This window comes from Brassica oleracea, chromosome C3 (assembly GCF_000695525.1).
Source record: "Brassica oleracea var. oleracea cultivar TO1000 chromosome C3, BOL, whole genome shotgun sequence".
NCBI lineage: Eukaryota > Viridiplantae > Streptophyta > Magnoliopsida > Brassicales > Brassicaceae > Brassica > Brassica oleracea.
The window spans coordinates 54,365,892-54,374,608 of NC_027750.1; positions in this window are offsets into that span (position 1 = coordinate 54,365,892).

Below are 8,717 nucleotides of genomic sequence, written 5' to 3' on the forward strand. Positions count from 1 at the left end.
AAATCCTGGATTCTCAGATGTTTCCAATCATATGTAGCCTTTGGTAGTAACACCGTTTTCTGGTGATCATATCTCCGCTGTAAAGCGGTCTAAATTTCTAGAGGATTCTCAATAGTGAGATACTGATCTTTTAGACCCTTAGTGAGATGATGGCGGATAATACTTATTGCCATGTATAAATTTTTGTCATTCTCTTTATTCCCCTCGATGATAGTATCACACGGCTATGGGGATGATATGCAATGAGGCCACACGGCCTAGGTGATATATGATGCATAGCAAACTTAGGATTTAGATGATCTATATGCAGCAAGATTATTATGCACTAAGGCCACACGGCCATACTATCAATATACAAACAAGGCCACACGACCATGGTGCAATTACTAGCATACGAATTCACTAAGGGTTATATAGCAATTTAGCTTTCAATTAAAGGCAATGAATCAGAATTAGGGTTTATGCGGATTTAGGGTTTCAGAAACAAGTCTGGTCAACTTAGGGTTTAGGCTTTCAGATTAGGGTTTAAAAACAATTAATCTAGCCACTGATCCTAAACTTCAAATTAATTTAGAAATCTAGCAATTAAATTTAGCAGTATGCGATTTTAAGGTTTCAATGCCTTTAAGGTTTCATATTCGATATTATGGTTTTTAGAAAACAGGTTATGAGATCAATCAAACTATCAACCTAACTCTTAATCAACAAGATCAATCAAAACAAATAAGAATCAAACATGCTATTTAGGGTAAAACAAATTTAGGATTTTCAGAAAACAAGAACAGATCAGAAGGTAAAATATTCTAGCAACCTAAACCTCAAAACATTAAAAAATTTAATCAAACAAGAACAATCATCAAAACGGATTCACATTAGGGTTTAGGGTTTTGATTCGATTTCTACCAATTTTAGGGTTTACGTTTTCTAGGTTTTGATTTAATCATAAATCAAGGGAGACTTAAGCACACGATATGATCATTGGATCATAGGGTTTTGAGATTCAAAACCGATTAGGGTTTTGAGTTTAATTGATCAATAGATCAATCTCGATTTAGGGTTTGGGGAACAAACTTTTAGAGCTTCGATTTACTCATTAGGGTTTGATCTATTATCCTATGGCTTTTATCATAAAGATTAGGTTTTATGATTTCATTATTTATCAATCAACCCAATTCGATTCATATGTTCTTAGAATTCGAATTACCTTTAGCTTAGTTGATTGTTGAAACCGGACCACCAAAGAATGAACCTCTAGCCGGACAGGAACGGGACGCGAGCTGGCCTGGACGCAAGCTGGCCTGGAACGAATTGAGGCTGAGATCACGAGCGGCTGATCGTTGAACGGGAGCTGTTGCTGTCGGATCGCGAGCGGCTCTGATGCGAACGGGACGCTTGCTGTCTGGAACGCGAGCTGTCCTGGATCAAGAGCTGAGGCTGAGTTCGTCTGAGCTGAGATCGTCTGAAGCTGAGACGGGAACGCGGGGTTGCTGATCGGGAACGCGTAGGATCGGGATGCAATCGGGATTAGGGTGTTCACCGGGTAGGATTAGGGTTTATCGATTTTTGGTTTTAGCTTTAGGGTTTTAGAGGATATCGTGTTGATAACGTGTTATAAAACTAAGGGGAATAGTTTGTATATTTATTCATAAAACATATGGTTTCTTTATATAAGGATTACAAGATATAGAAATATGGAAAGTATACAAAACCTAAACCAATTAGGATTAGGAAAACTACTAAGACAAGAGAAATGAAAAACATCTCAAAGACTTAGCCGCCTATGTGTATGGATCGAGTATGATTTTGGAAGATGCTATGGTTATGGACCATCCATAATATGATTTATAACTGCTCTCAATTTTTTTGGATTACTTTAAAAACAGTGTAAGGAATCATTATTTTGTTTCTTTATCACCACGAAATCAGTATTGAACCATGAAATTTAATAACCCTTTCTCAAGAGAACAACAACAACAAGTTTAACATACTGGTGAGTTGTGATGACATTTTTAACTAGTGTTGCCGTTAGTCTCGACTGCTTTATTTATCATACGCACAATATATAGTTATGGTATACTCTTAACTTTCAACTTTCAATACCAATTGATTTACATGAGTTCAGTCTTTTTTTTTGGTTTTACGTTCTTCTAATGTTTACTGTGAATCACGTTTATTATCTCAAAGACGGCTATTAAAATTAAATAAAGATTGATGACTTATATGTTTTAATCTCTAAAGAATATGTATTAAAATATAAACTTTCACAACAAATAAATAATATATGTCTTTGTACCAATCTACTAATTACCGATTGATTTTAGTTTGAGATTCCATAAAATTAATAATTCTAACAAAAATAGTTCGCTCCCATCCAGATATTCTTTTTACAAAGGTTTAAGCTCTTCAAAATACTCTGTTTTCTTCTTAATTAAGAATATCATTTTCCTCCTATTTCTTTTCTTGTCACGAACCATCCATCGTGTCATTATCTTCACTCTCCACCATGTTAAATCTTTATTGTCCTTCTATTTTATCACCATAAACCACCGTAACTTATACTCCATCCACCACCGTGCTTAATTTCTTTATTACTCTTCTCTCTCGTCTCCTCCACCACTATAAACCACCGTCCATCTTCTTTTTTTTTTTTTTTTTAATGAATGCTAAATTTTATTTATAAAAAAATCTTTGTGCAACAAGTGTGTCTTGTTTTGATAAGAATATAGTCTACTTCTACCTCAAGCTACTCCAAAATTCCTACTCCTCACTAGTTTCTAAAGACTATTTACAATTTCGTGGCAAACCAATACTGCAGAATACCTTGAAAACCCTTTACTCCTTTAGACTGCATAATGCTCGGCTTGTTTCTGATGGTTTTATCAGTAAGTTTGATCAGAATTTGCAAGGGTAGAGCTTGCTCACCATGCCTACGGTTACTACGCTCTCTCCACACCGCGTAAAGGACAGCTTGGAACGCATATCTGAGACAGAAGAGTTGTTGCTTCCCCATAGTCGATGTTGTTAACAGTCTGACTAAGCCATCCCAATCATCAGTGAAAGCGCTTCTCAGAATCCCTTCGGTGAGTTGCTTCCAAATAGAGGAGGAGAAGGAACACTAAAAAACAGGTGGTTTCGAGTTTCCTGTCCATTTCTGCATAATATGCAGGCAGTGATGACACTCTGATCCCAACGAGAGGTGCGGTCCAAGGTGGAGAGTATGTTCTGAATGGCAAGCCAAGTCATAAAAGAAAATTTTGGAGTGGGAGAAAATCAAACGCACTGAGCCCAACTACACTGAGCTGCATTCCTTTTAGTCAACTTCCAATTTTCTTGGGTAGAAAACTTTGGTTTGAACCCAGAGTCCCTTCTCCACAAATCAACATCCACCTCAGCCACGCCTTGCCTGTTTTGCAATCCCTCCAAGACCTTTTCAATGTTGTTTAGAAAGACCACCGTCCATCTTCTCTATCCACAGCCACACGTAGTTTCCATTATGTTTACTCCCTTCCATCGTCACGAACTACAGCATCGTATATGTATTCGCCAACAATCACCTCGCTCAATCTCCCTTTGCTAAGTTTCCTTGAACGCCAAACACTATATTTATCTATCTATCTATGTTATGCTATTATTTGAGAAGTGAATTTACTGATTTGTCATCTTTTCTATATTTTAGTTTACTTTGTTTATTTATCATTTTTATTAAGTTTTAGCTAAATTATCGCGCTGAATCATTAATTTGAATTTAAATACTATAATTATTTCAATTTTATAATTAGACATATAATTATTTTTCTTAATTTTGTAACTTTGACAAGTTATGAACAATTCTTATTATTCTTTTTTAAGATCATATTTGTTATTAGATATTTTTAAATCATATTTTTTACTGGACTGGATATGAAACATAATCAAACTTCTATTATCGTTTGTCATCTTTTCTATAATTTTAGTTTATTTTGCGCTTATTTGTCATATTTTTATTAAATTTTAAATTATTGATTTATAATAAACTATTTCAAACTTTGTAATTAGACATATAATTATTTTTCTTAATTTTGTAACTTTGACGATCATTTCTTATTATTATGTTTTAAAATCATTATTACTGGATATTTTTAAATCATATTTGTTACTAGATTGGATATGAAACATAATTAATCTTTTATTATAGTTTATAATTTAATAATAGTATATCTAAGTGATATTTATCGTAGTTTTTGTCATATTATAAATATAATAGTATATAAGTGCTAAACAAAGAACTATGATATCCACTTTATCTTAGTATCCATCTTAATATTATATTATAGTATAATAATTTTCTGACTCTATGATATAAATATATTCTCATCATATATTTGATTGGCAATACCTACAAAACTTCATCTTCAATAATACTAACACTTTCAAACAATGCTTTTTTGAAAAGAAAGCATGTTTCTCTAGTTCCCTTGTTTTTTGTGTTTCAGGCATTATTGGTGTGTTTTAGATATTGCTGGTGAATTTGTGAATGTTGGACCTTTAAAAGATCTCATTTCAAAAAGAAAAATTTAACTCAGCTACATATCGTATATTTAATTCAACATTTAATTTAATTTTATATCATTTATTTTTATGACATGATACTAGTTTGACTTTTTAATATTTAATGACACGTATAACATGCACACTATAATCTAGGTATGCAAAACATGTACCAGATTTCTGTAAAACGATTCTTAAAATTACTAGTGATATGTATTATTGAATTTTATCCAAATTATCTGCATAGTTCTATTCTACATCTCTAATATTATCGGTGTATGCGCTATCGAGCCAAAATGTTAAAATTTAGATATATATTACCCCTATTTAAAATTGAAAAAACTGTTATATTTAGATTCATTCAAACAAATAATTTCAATTTTAGATAAAAAAAATCATGTATAAGAAAAAAAGTTTACACAATAAGTAATTGTGATTTGGTTAACAAAACCGAAAAACTCACAAAAATGTAATATTTATATTTATATTTAATTAAATAAATTAAATTAAATATAAAAGTTAATATTAAAATAAAATTATTACAAGGTGAAGACCCACGCCCAGTAACATGATATTTAATTATATGTTTGTCTTATTTAGGCCTGGGACGGATCTGTATATCCGGGAAATTTAGGATACCCGGATCCGGATCCGTGGATTTAATATCCGGATCCAGATTCGTGGTTTCCAGAGATCCGTATTTCAGATATCCGTCTCTATATTCTATTACTCGTAGATATTCGGATCCAGATCCGTAAAATAATTTAAAAAAATATTTTTTGTTAAAAAATATAATTAATTTTTGTTAAAAAATATATTAAAATTTTTAAAATAATACATAAATTAATATTTATACAAGATTTATAAATATAAATATATATGTCTATAATATTGTATAAACTAAAATATAATATTATAAAATTAATTTATATATAAATATTAATATTAATGTATTTAAAATTTTAATGTTTTTAAAAATACGGATCCGGATATCCGGACCTAAAAATTAAGATATCCGGATTCGGTTTGGACGGATCCAAGATTTTACTATTCGGATTCGGATCCAAGATTTCACTATTCGGATTCAGATCTAGATATCCCAAACATCTTATTTTCGGAACGGATTAAGAGTGGATCTCCAATTGAATCGAGATGTCGGATAATAACTCTCAGACCTAGTCTTATTATTAAACTTTTTCTTTTATTATTATTAAACTTTTGTACCATTGGTTATAACGAACCACTTGTAACATGATATTTGAAAGTATAACTCAGAGTTCAAGTTCCGACGCCATTTCTTTTCTGCTCGGCCTATGCACTTACTATCCACAGTAGTTATGGACGGAAAAATCATGTGGGATATCTTTAAAATATCAAAATGGACAAGAACTTATCTCTTTTTTCTTGGTTTGATCAGCGACCTAACAACATTTCCAAAAGACACTCTAAATTTTAAATATGAAGTTTTTATTCTCTTAAAAAAAAATTTCAAAACTTCAAATTTGAAATTTTGAGAAGTAAAACTTTATATTTGAAATTTTACTACTAAAAATTTCAAATTGAAGTTTCATATTTTTGTTTGCATTTTGATCTCTATAATTACACATTACATTTATTATTTTTAGATATTTTCTCGTTTATCGTTTTAATCTTTATAAAAATTATATCTCATAAATATTTCAATTTTTTATAAATTTAAAATTTACACATAAAATTAAATAAACTTTAAAATAATATTTAAAATTAGATTTAGATAACAACAATATACAAAAGAAACTTAACAAAAAAAAGATTTTAAAAAATTACATGAAGCCATAACTATTACACAAATTTAAATATTACAGCAACACGGATAGTTAGATAAATTTGATCCGGAACTTCCAAAATATTGTCCAAACAAATTTTGTGTAAACGAAGATGGTTGTTTTTGTACGATTATTTCTTATTCAGATCAAATGTCTTCATGAATATTAATATCACCAAGTTAAGTTTTTAGCAGTATTTTATTTCCTCTTTTACTTTTTTATACAGATCTTATGTATTTACAAGTATTAATATCACCAAATTTCAACTATTTGTATATATAAATAATTTTATGGAATGATATGGTATTTTGGTTGAAATTTAATATTAAGTATTATTTCTATTTAAAATTTTATATTTTAATCTAACATTTAATTAATTATTATTATTGTAATATTTTTATATATTGCTACTTATTATAAAACTTTTATGAATTTAAATTAATTATGACAAGTATAAGGATCATGGTATAAAATACAAATAGTTTGGAAGCTAAGTTTGAAGTTTTTCTTTTGGAGAATAACACCTAGAAATTTTAAATATAGAGTTTTGGAAACTTCAAAATAGAATGTCTTTTCGGAGATGCTCTCAACGAGGTTTATTATCATTCACACTTTCAGTCCGAGTATTATCGCACGTGCGTAGTTGATATAAACTGTAAAGTTACAAGAATCACCTGAAAAAAAATTATTTTCTATAAACCAATAGGTGTTTATAGCATATATATAGTGCATGTTTAATGAACATGGATCTGCTGTGGACAACTGTTAGTCAGTATGGGTGTGCTATTAAACACTAAAAAACTTTAGTAAGCAATTTAATTATTTTGGTCAAAATTTGGGTCATATGTAGAACCTATAATTGCATACTGATTGGCAACTAATTTCTGGACTATAGCTCTATACATGTTTTAGATATATTTCGTTTAAACATACCTTACACACAAAAAATAAAAAACATACCTTAACATTTACTTCTTTTTTTTTGGGCAACCTTAACATTTACTTTTAAGAATGGTTCTTACAGTAAAGCAAGAAACTCGCATAGTATAGATATAAGGGACGAACCAAAATAAACAAAGAATGATATCTGTTATAATTTCTTTTTTGGACTTCAAGTATCTGGGAAGCTGAAGCTTGAAACTTAAAGAGTTAAAACTCGTCGAACTAAAGATAATAACGTTTACTATTGGTAAAATCGAAATGATACGCTGACGATTGACACCTGGCAAGAATAAAACTAAAACTTTTTTTTTAACTTACGACGACGGTAATTGGGGTTCGACACTTGAAGGATTTAAGATTCGTTGCTAATAAAAAAAGAGCAAAATCTGAAGTTGAGTTTGAGATTCGAGATGTGATTGGTTCGAAACAGTCGAGCCCACGTGGTCCTTATGGATCTTTATTACCATGTTGTCTATTTAGGCATTACCTGGCTGGATGTGTAAATTTGAATTTGATTAGGGTTTAGATTTGGTTTAGTTCGGTGTAAAATGTTTTTATTTAAATCAATCCAATTAATTTGTGATTTGGTTTTGATTCGGAATTATCAGAAGTTCGAATCCGATTTCATTTTCTAAGGATTTTGTTTTACATATTATTGTGATTTTGAAATATCATGGAAGAGTCAAAGTGATGTCTCATAAACCGGAAAGTGAAATTAATTGTAAATAAAACACAAAAATACTTTTAAAAGGATCAGGTGTACGGATTCAGCGGTGGAGCATGCGAAGGCATCCATCAATTGGTGTTCCTGCCCTCCCACGTGTGCCTGTCACAGATTCATATTGCATTATCAATTTTCTTTTTTTTGACAGCAAACGGCTCTTCTATTACTCAAACTTAAGGTGGTCTGGGAATCCAGACAGGAATAGAACAACCAATAAAACATAATGATCTATGAAAAGAACGTGCATTTCTAGCAAGCGCATCCGCAATCTCATTCTGCGTCCTCGGAATATAGGTAATCTTGAAGTCTGAAAAACACAACCGAAGAGTTTGAATGTTTTCCAGCTCAGTTGAGAAGTTGGGCCAATCTTGTGGCTGTTCCATCATTGCTATCAGATCCTTGCAGTCCGTCCCAAACTCTTGACAAGTCGAGTGTTGTATCATGCTCTCCATTGCCCACTTTAAAGCTTCCAGTTCCGAGTGTAACGATGTCTCCCTCCTCCGTAAGTTCCTTGACCCCATGAGTTGTATCTTCCCCATTGCATCCTTCCAGACCCATCCTATTCCACTAAATTGAGCTGTGGAAGTCCATGAACCATCCACCGTGCAGATATTACCCAAGCTTAAGACTTGTGGTTCTTCAATAGTCTGTACATTTGGCAGAACCGGCACCGAGTCTCTTGCATTGTACCAAGCTTGGCACTCACTCTCTGCATACCT